Source organism: Monodon monoceros, unplaced genomic scaffold (assembly GCF_005190385.1).
Source record: "Monodon monoceros isolate NGI ecotype Baffin Bay Population unplaced genomic scaffold, NGI_Narwhal_1 Super_Scaffold_8, whole genome shotgun sequence".
Taxonomy (NCBI): domain Eukaryota; kingdom Metazoa; phylum Chordata; class Mammalia; order Artiodactyla; family Monodontidae; genus Monodon; species Monodon monoceros.
In genome coordinates, this window is record NW_021703785.1 from 58,557,291 (window position 1) to 58,573,136 (window position 15,846).

Consider the following 15,846-nt stretch of genomic DNA (forward strand, 5'->3'; position numbering starts at 1 on the left):
AACTTTCAGCTTCACAGTTTCTTATTGGCAATGTTTTACTTTTTGTTTTAGAATTGTCAAATGTGGGGAAACCTCTGTCAAGTTTCTTTCATATATAAGCTGTAGGATTTAAGGTTATTTTGAGTTTTCTTGCACAGTGACTAATCCTAGATATTCTTTAAATTGGTAACACTCATCAACCAGAGCATAACATACCACGTTGTAGTGGCGAATATGAGTTTCCTGTTTTCCTCATCAAAGTCAACACTTTATGTCAAATCATCAGGAAATGAAAAGCTTTTTCAATGTGTTCAATAAATCATAGAAATGATTTACTCCTCTTCTTTCATTTACTAATCAAGTAATTCAAGAATCTGCCTATTACAGGCAGACCTCATTTTATTGAGCTTCAGTTTATTGTACTTGGCAGATATTGGGTTGTTTACAAACTGAAGGTTTGTGGCGACTCTGCATTGAGCAAGTCTATTGGCGCCATTTTTCCAACAGCCTTTGTTTGCTTTGTGTCTCTGTGTCACATTTTGGTAATTCTGGCAATATTTGAAGCTTTTTCATTATTGCTGTATTTGTTACGGTGACATGCGATAAGTGACCTTTAATGTCACTACTGTGCCTCCCTGAAGGCTCAGATGATAGCACTATCCAGCAATAAGGTCTTTTTAAATTAACGTATATACAGTGTTCTTTTAGACCTAATGCTGTTGCACACTTAATAGACTAAAGTATAGTGTAAATATAACTTATATATGCACTGGGAAACCAAAAAGATCTGTGTGACTCACTTTATTGTATCACTTGCTCACTTGCATTATTGCAATGGTCTAGAACCAAACCTGAAATATCTCTGAGATATGCCTGTACTTTTGTTCCTGGAAAATATCTCTACACACAAAAGGTATTGGCTCAATAACTACGCAAAGTGACTGCATGTCATGTACATACCTCATTAAACCCAAAGGAAAGAAATCCCCAATACAAGTACCCTTTAGCCATTCCCAAAAATGTCCTCAGCCGCTCTAACACCACTCAACAACAGGCAGAAGTGAGATTGGAAACAGACAGCAATCTTAACTGTTTGCAATATAAATATCTGCCTTTTGCAAATTTTACTAAAACATATGGACCACGTGAACACATTTCCTCCTCCCAGGATCTTGGAAATGCCCCTTACGTGGGAGGGCCCTGAATTGCAATCTCCCCTGGCTTCCTGGTGAACCTGTCCCTGGCTAGCATGTAAGTTGTGTACGTGATGGAGTAGGTACCCTTGGGTAACACATCACCTAAACATTACAGATGACCCAGAGGAAGGAAGGGAAGGGTGGAGGAAGCCTTCCTGAAACAAAGGTCACATTTCTTTATGGGCCCTGGAAGTGTAGATCCTATTTAAACAGAAGTTCCGCCCAGGCTCCAACTATAGAAGATAATTTTTCAACAGGCAGTATTTAATGCCAACACTTTTCTTCTAGTACATGGTCATGAAACACAATAAAATTATTTGGTGAAAGCAAGGGTGATATATGATCTCTAACTAAGAATTAAGTATTCTACCACCCATGGTCTGGCTTTAAAAACCATACACAATGGTCCCAAGCTGTGAAGTCCTTGGCTTGCTTTGTGAATTACGATTACCAGCCAAAAGCTGGAGATATGTTAGGTTGTATCATCAATACGAAATCTATACATGCTTTCCTAAAGAAGGAGGCTGACCTGAGAATACCAGTTTCTGGTCCATGGGTTATACATTTCTTAAACCAAACAGATCCTCCTGGGCTTTAGTGGCCTTCTCCCAAGAGTCCCTGGCTGTGAGACTAGGGGCTACAGTTACTTGAAAGAAGCAAATTTACCTTGAACTCATGCCCATGCCACCATGGTCACCCACTGCTGTCCAGTACTTTGCTTACTCTCTCAGTCAACAAATGCAGCTTGACAGTAAAGGGAAAGTGGAAATGTGCCCTTCACCTTTCTTATCTTGCTCCAGCTCTCAGTTCTATTCCTTGGAAGAGAGTGGTAAATCTGATGCTGAGGAAGTGAGCTCAGGCTAGATTGGGAAGGAACATGGAATTTATCCTGTTTTTGTTCAGTATTTCTCAATTCAAATGATAGTTAAAATATTAACATTCTCCATTTTGAACCATTCAGTACTACATGTGTGTTACACATACTTGGGTTCCTATTGACTTCATTAATAAATAGCAAATGTTATTTAAATATTCTTTCAGCAACTTAAATGTTTCTAACAGCAATCTAATATGTTAACCCATACTGAAATTATTTTAAAGCAAACTACAGAATTGAGATCAGGTACATAAACTGGAAATTGAAGATAATTTGTACAATTACAATGATTGATCTCTGTTCACTCATGTCTCAATTCTTGTCTCTAGGAAAGAATGTGACTGCAAATAAGTGGGAGGCCAGATCATTGTGGCCTGATCTAGTTAGGGTGGTATAATCTGTCTTATGCATGATAGACACTTTTGGCCTAAAAGTTTTACGAACTATGTATCTTCGGTAGTGAAATTCGGTAGACAGTTATGACTCAGTTTACTGGTTCTCTCTTCTCTCTCTGCGTACTACCAGATTACACCTTCCATTTGGGGGTGCTTATGTACCTGAGTTCTGGTCGGTGGGCTGTGAGTAGAAGTGAGGAGTGCCACGACCAGGCCTGCTCAGGAGAACCTCCTAAGTCCAGCCCTTGTCCTCCATCATCCTCTGGTTGAATGATGAGGTCTATGAAGATATAGAGCAGGGCAGTCACCAGACAGAAGGAAAATGGGTCCCTGAGAGATCACCTGGGGCAGAGCCGCCACTCCCCTTCTGGCATGCACTGAACTGTGTTGTGAGCATAAATCGAATTCTGTGGGTTAAGCCGCTACAAATTTGGGATGGGCTGTTAAAGCAGTTAGCCCATCTTGACTAGTACTTTGAACAAAACGTGCTCCTGACAAGCAGAAGGAAAATTCTGCAATAGAAAACAGGGATCCATTACAGACTTTGAAACGGACGTGGTACGTGATAAGGTTTGAGAGGATGTAAGACCTGCACTTGGAGCACACTGGATGGAGTTTGTTGTTCTGGGACAAGCAGGCAGGCAAGTGGGTCCAGAGAGTAGGTCTAGACCCTGGGTTCAACGCAAGGGAAGCAGTTGGCTTTCAAAAGGGTTCTGGGATTCATCCTCCAAGGAACTGGGGCTCAGAGGTCAGAATCAACTTGGAGTCCAGGGCCGGAAGCTCAGACACTGGGGGAGTGGGACATGAGGGAGGAAACTCGGCCAAAGTCAATATTGAGAGAAACCTAATCCTTTTCTGAAATATGCTAATATAATAAGGGCTTCAGACACAGGGGCCTTGTATCATACTTTTAAGGCTTTAATCACTGAGCAACACTTAAGGAAGCATTTTTTTCTTTGCAAGTTTTTGCATTTTAATAAGAGAATCAGTTTTGTAGTAGGATGGGGGATGGAAAAAGAGTAGGTGTTAGTTTCTTCTTATTTATGTGTTATCTTAGGTGTCGAGTTCAGTAGCAATTGTTTACTCTCAGGGCAGGAAATGATAATGAAAAGATTAAGGGGCTTGTCCTGCTCAGATCATTAGACATATAACCTAGGAAAACGGACAGAAATACAGATTCATTTTCCTTTGGAAAATGCTGAGGACACTGATGGCACATATTTTATCTCTCATAATTATTGTTGTTGTTGTTAGCTATTATTATTATTAGTTCATTCACCCAATGAGTATTGAGCCCTGATTCTGTGCCCCCAAATCTGCCAGAATCTAAGGGGGGGGGACACAAGAGAATTGTAAGAATGAACCACTGTCCCCTACCCTTAGGAACATTCTTGAACTTATTTAGTGACTATTTATTAAGCCCCTCTTCTGGGTCACACTGTTTGGGCTTAGGAAAACAATGACTAAGGAGTTCACGGTGTAACAGATGTGTAGATGAAGAATTAAGCAATTGTACAAAACACCAAAAACTCACAAACCTCACTGCAAACTCAACTGTGCCCAAAATAAAACTTTTTACTTTCTTGATTACTCACCTGACTTTATAAATTAAGTCCCATTTTGGCTAAATTGGACATAAATTGAAACCTGGGAAATTCTTGATTCCACGTAAGTTCAGGACAGCGTGGAGTGGGAGAGGGGGTGCCGTGCAGTGCCAGGGCTCTCAGAGGGCATCTGGTTCTTCATCATCACCTGACGATGCTGGCTTCCACTGTGATGGCCACCATCCTATCTGGTTCTCAGCCCATAGTCCCTCAATCATGTGTGCAGGGCCTCATCCAGCCTGGAGCCCCCTTATGCTATTCTTGAGCCCCTGCGAAATTATGTGGCTGCTCCCAGGCTGCCTCAAGGCATGAAAAACTCTCAGAGGCTGTCCAGGTCCCATCTCTACTCCAAGCCACGACAGAACTTATAAGCAAGGCAATGTTACTGGTCATTCCCTACATAAGAGTACTATCAACTCCATGGAACTGACGAAGCACTAGTGCCACACTGTTGCTTCTCTGGAGTCTTTCTGCATGCTAGGATCCTGGGTAAGCCCTTGCTCTTGGATCCCACACACCTACTTGGGCATCCTTCCCACCTTACCCACCCCTGCAGAAAAGATACACCTCTTGTTTAAGCACTTCTCACTTCCCCTCCAGCTCTTCTCTTTTGCCCAAGCTCGGGAAGCTTTTTCTTTCTCCTGGAAGTTGGAACTTCTGATTTTCATCTTCCCTGCTTTTTTCTGGGCTTTGGTTTTGGAAACTCAAAAGCCAAAAGAGACTCCCCTTTCTCTGCTTTTGGTTAACACACCTTTTCCCTGAGTCAGTAAACCACAAACAATGAGCTTTTTCTGGTTGGGGGTAGGGCAGTAGATGGGTCAAGATGTAACGATATTGTTCCACTGCACATGTGTGCACACATACACATACCCCAACCTCCAAATTACACAGAGATAACGGAGGTCTGGATTCACTCAGTGTCCCTCTTCACTAACGCACCGATAAAATCTGCACCACTCATGGCCATGTAACACACCTGAGCCTTAACCCTGTCTGGATTCTTGTATTTGGTTTCACTGTTTTGTGCTATTTGATGCTGCTGCTCTCTATTCCACTTTGTCTATGTCCCAGCTTAACCTGGAAGATCGGTCAGATTAGCTACTCTCTGAGTGATTTTATTAATCTCAGAGAGCTCTGCAATTTTAAAAAGTTGTTCTGACATTACAGTTTAGATTTTAAACATGAGATTCTTTAACACCTACATTTCTGTAGCACTAGCTATTTCCATTTATGGTTGAAACAGCATATCTGGGCAAATGCAGAAACTTAGGCGGTTTGAGTCTCCTCTAAAATGGAGTCTACAAAATGACCGCTACAAACTCTCTTCTCCACTCTGCACTGTTATGGAGGGGAGTGGTATTATAGGCCCCGCTGATTTGCGGACAGCAATTGGAAATTCTTCTGTTTAGAAACTAGCTAGAAAAGCTGTCTCCTCTTTTCTCCATTTATTTGGAGTCATTTACTCTGTGATTACTGCCTGTATTGTGTTGTCTTCACTCTCCCAATGGCAGCAACAGGGAGTTTTGATGATATCTCTCTTGCATTACTTAAGTTTTTCTGTTTAACTATTTGATGTCCACATATATGTGTGTATACACTATCAAAATGTACGTAATGCTCTGGTGGTGGGGAGGATGGAGCAAAGAATGCTTAATTTTGCCTGGGGAAAGAAGGATCGGCGGGAGCAGTGAAAGCCCTATGCAATAGGTGACATTTGAAATAGGTTTGAAGAATGAATAGAATTGCACCATTCAGGAAATATGCCTGTCTTAGACGTGGCGGGTGGTAGAGAGCACAAGCAAAGGAGTGTGGCAAACAGAAAGGACCCTGAGCGAAGGCACAGGTGCATGAAATGCTGTGGTATGAAAAGAACAGAGGCAACTTCTGGTAATTAAAGGACATGCTACTTGTATCAGAAGAGAAATATCTATTGCCAGTGCTCAGCCCTGGTTGACTGAGTGTAAAAGAAACGGAAAATCTTCAAAATAAATAAATAAATAAGCACAAAAATGTAAAAAAGGATACCAAACCCAGAAACCAAGAAAGTACTCCAGAATCTGCCTCCATTTCAAAATTGTTTATTGGAGCTTTGTACAGGAATCATCCTCTCTGAGGGGTAAAGAACACTCCGTTAAGTATAATTTTAAGTTACTAATTGCTACCTACACCCCCAGGCATTAACGAACGCAGAGAGCTGCCATCCATCCTCCTTAGCGGCCCTTTGATGAAGAAAAATAAGCATCTGAAAATATAATCACTACCTACAAGGATGTTAAAACCATATGAAGTGGGGCTTTCTTGCCCATTAAAACTTCTGCCCATGCCCCACTCCAGCCAAGTCATTTTAATAATGAAGACCAAAATAATAGTGCTGAATGAAACTCCAAGAGCCTAAGTATTTGATTTGAACTACTCCACTCAGTTCTCCATACCCTCAAATCCTCAACTTATGGGGAGAAAACTTGTGGCCATTAAGAGAGGTGAGGCGAGGGGACACAAGAGCTATCAATGGCCCCTTGGAGTTTTCTGTCCCCTGAGGTTAGTGGGTTAGTTTTGGAGCGCACCCACCCCAGGCTCTTCCCTCCTACTCTAAATTTCTCTTTGTGCGGTATCTAGAGGTTAGTAAGGGTGGCCCACCCAGAGAGTGACCACTAGCAAGCCTGCAGTGACTCCCTGTTTGGCAAGAATGTTTGAGGAGGCTTTTTAAACTTTACAGAAATAAGGATTGTGACCCTGAGAAACATACTGCCTGCAAGTTTACCCTTGGGAAGCAACTTCCAGCCTCTCCTCATTTTTTAAAACTCCCTTACATCATGAAGAGACCAGCATGCTCTCTGTGGAGCCCAGGATCTCTCATCAGAGAGGACTTTGGGGAAGTAGTCAGTTTAAAAGACAGGACCAGCTCCAGGTACACACGGTCACCCCTCCACCTACCTTCTCATCGTGCAGCACCCCACGCACAAGGCTGCTCCGCCTGTTATCAGCTACTCCGGGCGGTAACCCTTCAGCAGCCCAGAGCTGCTGTTTCCACTTTGATGTGTGTCCCCGCCCCACGTTTTTCATCTTCGAGTGGCCTTTTTCTGTCTCTCTTTTATGAGCAAGGACACGTCTGCTGTGGTAACTTCTGCATCCAGTTAACACGGGAGATCAGTGACTCAACACTGACCTCCATTGGTTGGCATGGAAATATCTAATCCCTTTCTCTCCAGACCCTGTACAATTTCACAGGCTGCGCAGAGAGCCTGCCAGCACCTTGCTTGGACACGCCAGCATTTCAATGGTGATTGATATTTTAAATGAGTATAAACCTACCCCATATGTAACCTGGGATTACATATGTAGATTCTGAAAAATTCTGGCCCAACAGTGAACTGTGTGACCACAGCTCTTGAAGGGCCTCGAGGCCCCCCGCACTGCCACACACCAAGCAGGCTGTAGCACTATTTTGCTTGCCAGATTTGGACGCTCCAGGTTGCATTCACAGGGATCTGAGAAATCTAGGTCAGTTTATTTCCCTGGTGATGTTAACGACTACTCAGTTTCCAATTGATTTATTATTATCTTTTAAATGCCTTAAACTCACATTGGCGATTGTAACCCCATTTTCAAAAGGTATTAATAACCTCACCTACAGACTTACCTTGTGCCAGGTACCATGTTACCAGTGCCTTCATTGTCTGCCAGGAGGTGGGCAAGGAAGGCCCACTTAGATCAGTGCCACCAAGTTTCAGCTGTGGTTCTCCTCATGGGGGTCGTCAGAATTTGTAACCAGCCAGGGTTTTCTGGAAAGATGGAAGGCAAAGTCAACAAGGGGACCTCTGGACCCTGGAAACATGCAAGCCCACTACCTTTCCTGGAAATACATCCGGAAATATTTACAGTACACCCTTTAAATCCAGAGCAGCCCCTCAGACATTCAGGCACTTGCTGATTCTGATGGAAGCCTAACAGAGCCTTCCCCACTCGGGAGCTTACAGTAAGATTAAGGGAGCGATGGGGAGAGGAGATCCTGATTTGGAAATAACTGCTCTTTGGTCCCACTGAACAGAGGAGGTCAGAAAGCAAACAATATAACAGGTGTTTGTGACTGTTAAGAAAACCAGAGCCAAACCAGAACTTTCGGAGCACAAACCTGTGTTATTTGGGTTGGTGCCCGCATTTGGAACAGGATGTTGCCTTAACACCACTAGGTAGAGGTGAATTGTAAGCAGAAGTTTTAAAATATACATTTGCAATAGATATAAAAAGTTGAGTGAAATAGTCTCAATGGATATCCCTGTTGCTTCAGTGCCATTTAATATATTTAAATATTTCATATAAGTTTTGAATAAGTAATAAATACATGGTACTAAACTATAAGGCATAAAAGGATATACAGTTAAAAGTAACTCTGTCTCTTATACCTTGTCCCAGAGTCAACCAGTTCCTCTCCCCATAGGCAACCTCTGTTACTAATTACTTATGGATCCTTCCAGATACATTCAGTATGCCTATACATATGTATGCAGTATATATGTACAAATGATTTTTGTAGAGGTGGTACTAGACTATTTATACTTATTTTTGCCTTGCCTTTTTTTTCCCACATAACAACACAGCCTGAATAGCCTCTCATTGCATTACATAAGCTATTTTATTGTTTTTATTGCATATATTTCATTTTATAGTGTGCTATAAATTATTTAAACAGTACTCTTTTGATAAACATTTAGGCAGTTTCCAAATTTTTACAAATTTATTAACAATATTTCAATAAATAATTAGCTCATAAGCAATTTCTCACACTTGCAAGTATAACTGTAGGAAAAAAATCTTGAAATTGGAGCTGCTAAGTCAAAGGTATGAGTATTGGTCACTTTGATAGATATTGCCAAATTTCCCTCCACTGAGACTGTACCAATTTATACTCTTATCATTAGGGTATGAGATGACTGAATCTCTTCCTCATGGGCACAGCATGTTATATAATTTATTGATCTTTGCCAATCTGAGATGAAATGGTATTTTCTTATAGTTTAACTTGAAGTTCTCTAATTTTTAGTGAATTATGTTTGTCCTTTTTTAATTAGGTTGTTAGACTTTTTCTTATTGACTTATGAGAACTCTTTCTATATTAGAATATTCTATATTAAGGAAATTAACTCATTAAAGTGCTGTCAAATATGATAGCCACCAGCCACTTCTGAGCACTTGAAATGTGGCTCATCCAAATTGCAATGCACAAAAAATATAAAATACAAACCAGATATTTTAGTACCAATAAAAAGAATGAAAATATCTATAGTATTTTATATTAATTACTTGCTGAAAAGAAAATATTTTGGTCATGTCAGATCAAATAAAATAAATTATTAAAATTACTTTCACCCATTTCTTTTTACTTTTTTAATGTAACTACCAGAAAACTTAGAATTACAAATGTCTTGCATTGTATTTCTATTGGACTGTGCTAGTTTATATTATAAATTGCATACATTTTGGCCAGTTATATTTTTATATTATCAGATTCATAAATATTTTTTTATGTCTCCTGAGTTTCACAATATACTTAGGTATTCTCCACAGCAATACTTTTGTAACTTTCCCATGGAGTGTCCTAGTATTTTTATATTTGTATTATTTACATAGAAATCTTTGATTCATCAGGAAATTATTTTGATATAAAGTGTGAGCATAGAATTCAGTATTAATTTTTTCTAGAAGGCAATCCAATAGAATAACTGGGCCAGAATAAGCAACATTTATTATTTAATTTCAACTTTTTTTTCCATTGATTCAAAATGCCACACGTACTTATCATATTCTAAATATTTTAACATCTGGTAGGGCTAGTACCACGTATTTTCTTCTTTTCTGAATTTTCCTGGGTTTTCTTGCTTGTTTATTTTTCTATATAAACTTTAGAATCATATATAGCCCCCAAAATTCCACTGACATAGTAACTGTCTTTATTAAGTGTTTACATTAATTTGGAGAGAATTGAAAGGTGCATGATACTGAGCTTCAGTTGCCAAGAATATAGTATATCTTTACATTTATACAAGTGCTTTCTTGTGTCCATGAGTAGCATTGTAAAGTCTTCTTCATACACATCTATCACATCTGATAAACTTATTTCTAAATATTTTCTAGTCATATTGTTATTAAAAATGAAGTCTTTTCTACTATTAATACATATTTTCTTTTAATATATAAAGGTTAATGATTTTATATATTAATTTCTTAACCAAGGGCTTAACTAAATTCCACTATTATTTGTAATATTTTTCAGTTGGATTACTTTTTATTGTAATTCAATATTAAATCTTTTAACCTACAAACAGGTATGATTTGTCTTTTTTTTTAATTGTCTACATTTTATTTCTTTCTCTTGTGTTAATTGAATTGGCTGGGATCTCTAGATCAGTGTATATTTTAATGGTGATAGAAGACATCCTTGTCTTATTCCTGACTTTACTATGAATAGTTCTGAGATTCCCCCTTAAAAACGGTGCTAAATTTTAGATTGAGATAAATAAATTTGATTATATTAAGAAAGTATCTACTGCCATTTTATTGATAAGGTTAAAAAATAAGAATGGCTGTTGAGTTTTATCAAGTGCCTCTCAGCATCTAGCAACATGACTTTTCATCTCTTAGCGTGGTGAAAATAAATTAACAGATTTGAGCCATCCTTGCATTCTTGGAATAAATCACACTTGGTCACAGTGTGTTAGTTTTTAATATGCTACTGGATTTTGTTTAATAATGTTTTATATTGGTTTTTTTCGTGTAATATTCCTAACAGTGATATCTTATAATTTTGGTTTTCTTCTTCAGGGACACCAATTATGTATATGTTTAATTTATTTTGTATGTATTCCGTATCTATCCTATAATCTTCAAGCTTCTTGTCTGTTTATTCTTTACACCCTTTTTTCTGATCCATCTTCCCCATTCCTAGCTGTGTTTTCAACAGTGCTCAATCTTTCCGCAGCTTCCAATCTGTACCTTGACCTACATTTCTGTGATTTGCGGGGGGGGGGGGTCTTTTTTTATATCTTCCCTTAATTCTGCCAGCACATGTTTGATCTACTTCTGTTGTTTCATCATTTTTTCCTATGAAATTGCAGATAGGTGATTACTCACTCATTTTCAAAAATTCAGGAATATATTTGGTCATGATTTTTACCTACCTCATTAGACATTTTTCCAGAGAATATTTCTTGACCACCGCTTAGTTTTCCTCTTTCTTCCATTCTTGTTTTCACCTTCTTTTAAACAACTTTTTATAGATCCTGAGTTGATTTCTTTTTGATTAATCACATTAGAATAAGGCAAGTTTTCCTCAATCAGCTTTTTTAAAAAGGCTCTGTGAGAGAGAGGTACGGGCTATTTTCCAGCTAGTTGGAGTTTTTCTTATGAAAAAGTGGGTTATGTTAGCCTTTAACTTTCTCCAGCCAATTGATACCAGTAGCTTTGGACCACTCTTAGAGCAAGGTCACTTTCCTCCTCAGGGGCACACCAGTAGACTGCTTCCTTCAAGTATGGCATTTTTGTACAACTTTTCATTTAGCTTCATCTCCTCTCCTCTTTCTAGAAACCTCATCACTTTGAAATCAAGAGAAGCTCTCACTCAAGCTGGTACATCCTTATTACTACAGAACAAGGGTCAGCAAACTACAGGCCAGGTGCCTGTTTTTATAAATAAAGTTTTGCTAAACCACAGCCATGCCCATTTGTTGACATATTGTCTGTGGCTGTCAGAACTCTACGATGGCAGAATTGAGTAGTTGCAAGAGACCATACTGTCTACAAAACCTAAAATATTTACAATCTGGCTCTTTTAAGAAAAAGTTTGCTGGCTCCTGTTGTAAAAAGCTGGGTTTACATATCAATATGGGTCTCTTAAGACTCTTACAACTTTTTCTCAGCTCAATGCCCAGGGGCATCTTCACTGTGGAGATTCTTGTGTCCTTGCTTGACCTTCACTGATTTTGGAAGTTTTTTTCTCATTTTTTGTTTTGGGATCTCTTGTCGTTTACTACTTTTACAAAGGATAGGCTTTGCAATACTATTTTCCCTGTTTTCCTTTCTGCTTTTGGGTGGTTTTCTGAGAAGTGAATGAGAAAATGCTGACTTTGCTCTGCATATTAAAATTAGAATTCCTCAGATGATATTCCAAGAACTTGTTTTTTGTTTGCCTCTTTCCTTGGTGGTTTTTTGGCCATTGAAGAAAGATCCTAGCATACTAAATATCTTTGTCCTAGATATATGTAAATATTTTCTCTTTAATTTAATTGTTTTTATGATTTTTATAACTCTCTTAAGTATGATTTAGTTCTCAATGGAGAATATAGACACAAAATTTAAAAATAAATAAATGAGAAAATTTTCAGTTTTATATTTTCTGTTGCCCTAGATCCTGACTCATATTGAAGTAGACAGTTCTTAGTAATATTTAGCATTTTAAACTTCAGAAGTAACTATAAATAAACCCTGCTATAAATATTAAAAAATAGTTGGAAATAATATGATTTAAATACTCCCAACTTCACCCTCAAATTCTTCTGCTATCTAGGTGTTATTTAGTTACATATTGAGCTTATTTTTGAATTAAACCAATTTTTTTAGAACTTTAATATAGTTGCATATTTTCCAAAACCATTGTGTCCAAATATCTTCACTAAATTTAATTTCATTTTTACTTATAAATGTAATTTTTAAAATGAAATGAAATTTTAGTTATAATTATACTATTCAATATTTTATTTCTGCTGCTTCTCTGCCTTTCATTTTTTTAATAAATATTATTTTATTTGTTTATTATTTTTGGCTGCATTGGATCTTTGTTGCTGTACGCAGGCTTTCTCTAGTTGCGATGAGCGGGGGCTACTCTTCTTTGGGGTGCGTGGGCTTCTCATTGCGGTGTCTTCTCTTGTTGTGGAGCACGGGCTCTAGGCGCACGGGCTTCAGTAGTTGTGGCTCACAGGCTCTAGAGTGCAGGCTCAGCAGTTGTGGCACACGGGCTTAGTTGCTCCGTGGCATGTGGGATCTTCCCGGACCAGCGCTTGAACCTGTGTTCCCTGCATTGGCAGGCGGATTCTTAACCACTGCGCACCAGGGAAGTCCCACCTGCCTTTCATTTTTAAGAGTAGTCTTTCTGCAAACACTAAATGGTACTTCATGGGGAATTCATGAAAGGAGAGAGTCTTTTGGAAGAAATGTACTTGGATGTATTTGCTGTGAAAACAGTTCTTTATCTGTCTTATACATGACTACATCTCCAATTCCTAGAGCAATGTGTGGCATGTAATAGGCACCCAATATACGTGTGTAGCGTGATGGATGAAAAGGAAACTCTCTGACTGCAAGATTTCCTCTGTACTCTTGCTGTTGAGTAGGTAGGGATGCCAAAAAATGAGATAAGAGCTCCAGGAAGAGGAGTCAGTTTAGGGTGGGTAAGGGTGAAAAGGATGACTGATTTACAAATTGGGTTTAGGGATCAAAAGTTAAGTTCCAGCAATCAGGAATAGCATGAGGTGTTCAAATGAGAAATCCTTGATATTCTTGCAAATTGAGCTTTTCTATAAAATCATGAAATTAAAAATCTTTATTCATTTCAAAAGAAAAAATAGAAAAGTCAACAGGAATAACCAGAGAAATAAAAAAACCACAAAGAGAAACTACAGTGGTGTCCTGGCGTGCATTTTATTTTAGAAGGCACTTTAGCAAAATCTTTGTGTTGAAGACTTTTTAAAAAATTGGATCAATTCCCAGTTTCCCAGGCGATTTACTGTCATGAAGCTTGTCTACGTGTTGGACCCAACCATGAAAATGATAATAGCAATTTGATGAACTGTTAGATAAAGCTTGGCGACTTTTCCTCACCAACCACTGGCCCCATAGGAAATATTAATCACTGCAGTTTTCACCTTGTACCAGATATTTAAAAAGTAAAACCTAAGAAATTCATTTCCATGTGTTTAAGTAGGGAAAAAAGAGAGAGAGAGAGGTTTTGCTCGATCTATTTCAGAAATTATAGCCACCTTGGGACTAAACATTTCTTTCAGCCTTAGCCCAAAGGCAGTCACATTAGGGACATTGTATGCATTTGGGGTGATAAAAATTGAGCTGTGGTCTAACCTATTGCATAATTTTCATTCTAAAATTACTTTGCTCTGGACATAATGGCCCCATCAGTCAAGCTATCATCTGGCTAGTTAAATGAAGTAAGAAAATAATCTCAGCTGGTCTCAGAGGAGTGGGAATTCAACTGCCTGAGGGGCTGAGATTTCCTGAGTTTGTTCTGTGTCTGTTGGGCTGGCCAGCATTTGCTCTTACCTTCAACATCCACAGCAAAGGCCATTCAGGCTGGGGAAGAAGCTGCTTTAGATAAAGCCTATAACCCAAGATGGAAACACTTTACAAAGCCAAATGTTTTTTTCTTTTTGGTGGATCTAATGCACAGTGATTGTTCCTAATTAGGCGGTCTTACTCGAAAAGCCCCCCCCCATGCACAAATGCCAGGAAAGAGCTCTCCTTAAGTGTCTTTGAAACAAAGATACATCACGATAGAAAGTCAGTTTTCATTTACGGAATCACAGCTGCATAAACAATGTTTGTTCACTACAAGAGGAAAATTTATAGTATTTGTCAGGAAAAAGTAAGCACATCGGGGGCTCTGTTTGTGACACGGTGTCACACTTCATGGTCCTTTGAGACAGCAGGCACAAGAATAGATCAACAACAGAGGCAGCTTTCACATCGTGTTACCCTATTTCTGTTTCACATTTCAAGACGACCTTGCATTCAGACCATCTAAATTTCTATGAATGTTGGGAAAAGAGAGTAAAGTAGAGTGATGAACCCTTTACCATGCTTATTCTCTATACTTTCTACTTTCTGAAAGAGAAGTTCTCTTTTTAAAAAAAAAAAATGAAAACCTAAGTTCTCTTAAGAATTTCAGTGGTTGCAGGCATTCACTTTTGGTCTTGGGATTAGCCAGCCTTAGAGCAATGTTTTCCTGACTTTAAATTTCACGGAGAGTTAAAATTGGTTTTAAAACCAATACAGAGTTTCCATCTTTTAATTTTATAAAGGTCATTTAAACAAAACAGGATATGTCTGTCATCCACTGTGGGCCTCACTTTCTATAAGAAATGAACATTTTAATACCAAAAGAGAAAGGCAAGAAAAGCACAAATAAAAATCTCAAAATAAAGGACAGAGCCTGACATTGAATACATTTAGCTGTATGAGACAATTCAGTCTATTTTCCCTCTCCTTCTCGTTTCACCACTGAAGCTGAAGACTATGTCAAAAACTGGCCCTGGCCCACAACTGGCATTTGGAAATCACTCCATTAGGGAAAAGACCACAGAGAACTTCTGGTGCCAGGAACTGTAGAAAGGGGAGGTGTTTAGTTGCAGGCTGTCCATGCATAGCCCTTTCGTAGTCATCCATCATGACCCATATCTCAGCAATCTGTAAGTGTTTTAAAGGGGCCCTGGGGGGGAGTCAACTGTTGTGAATTTTTTAGTTTATTTAAAAATTTGGCAAAATTTATATTAAACACCGCAAGAGTCTTAAATCTTTAAAGCCCAGTGGAATTTCAAAGAGCTTAATGATGTTTTCTTTTTAATGACCTTGACCTTAGAAATTAATTTTTTAAAGTAGTGTTACTGTAGAAAGGGTTCTGAAAAATTTCAGGATGACGTGTGGTACCAATGAAAACACATAGACTTCCTGGTGGTTTCATGCAGGAAGGTGTGTGTGTGTGTGTGTGTGTGTGTGTGTGTGTGTGTGTGTGTGTG

General features: G+C 38.7%; 1 long non-coding RNA gene across 1 annotated transcript in view; it reads left to right on the forward strand.

Annotated features, from left to right (window-relative positions):
• The window catches only part of LOC114888228, a 157,590-nt gene that overhangs the window by 115,362 nt on the left and 26,382 nt on the right, over window positions 1–15,846 (forward strand). The gene's annotated exons all lie outside the window — the stretch shown is intronic.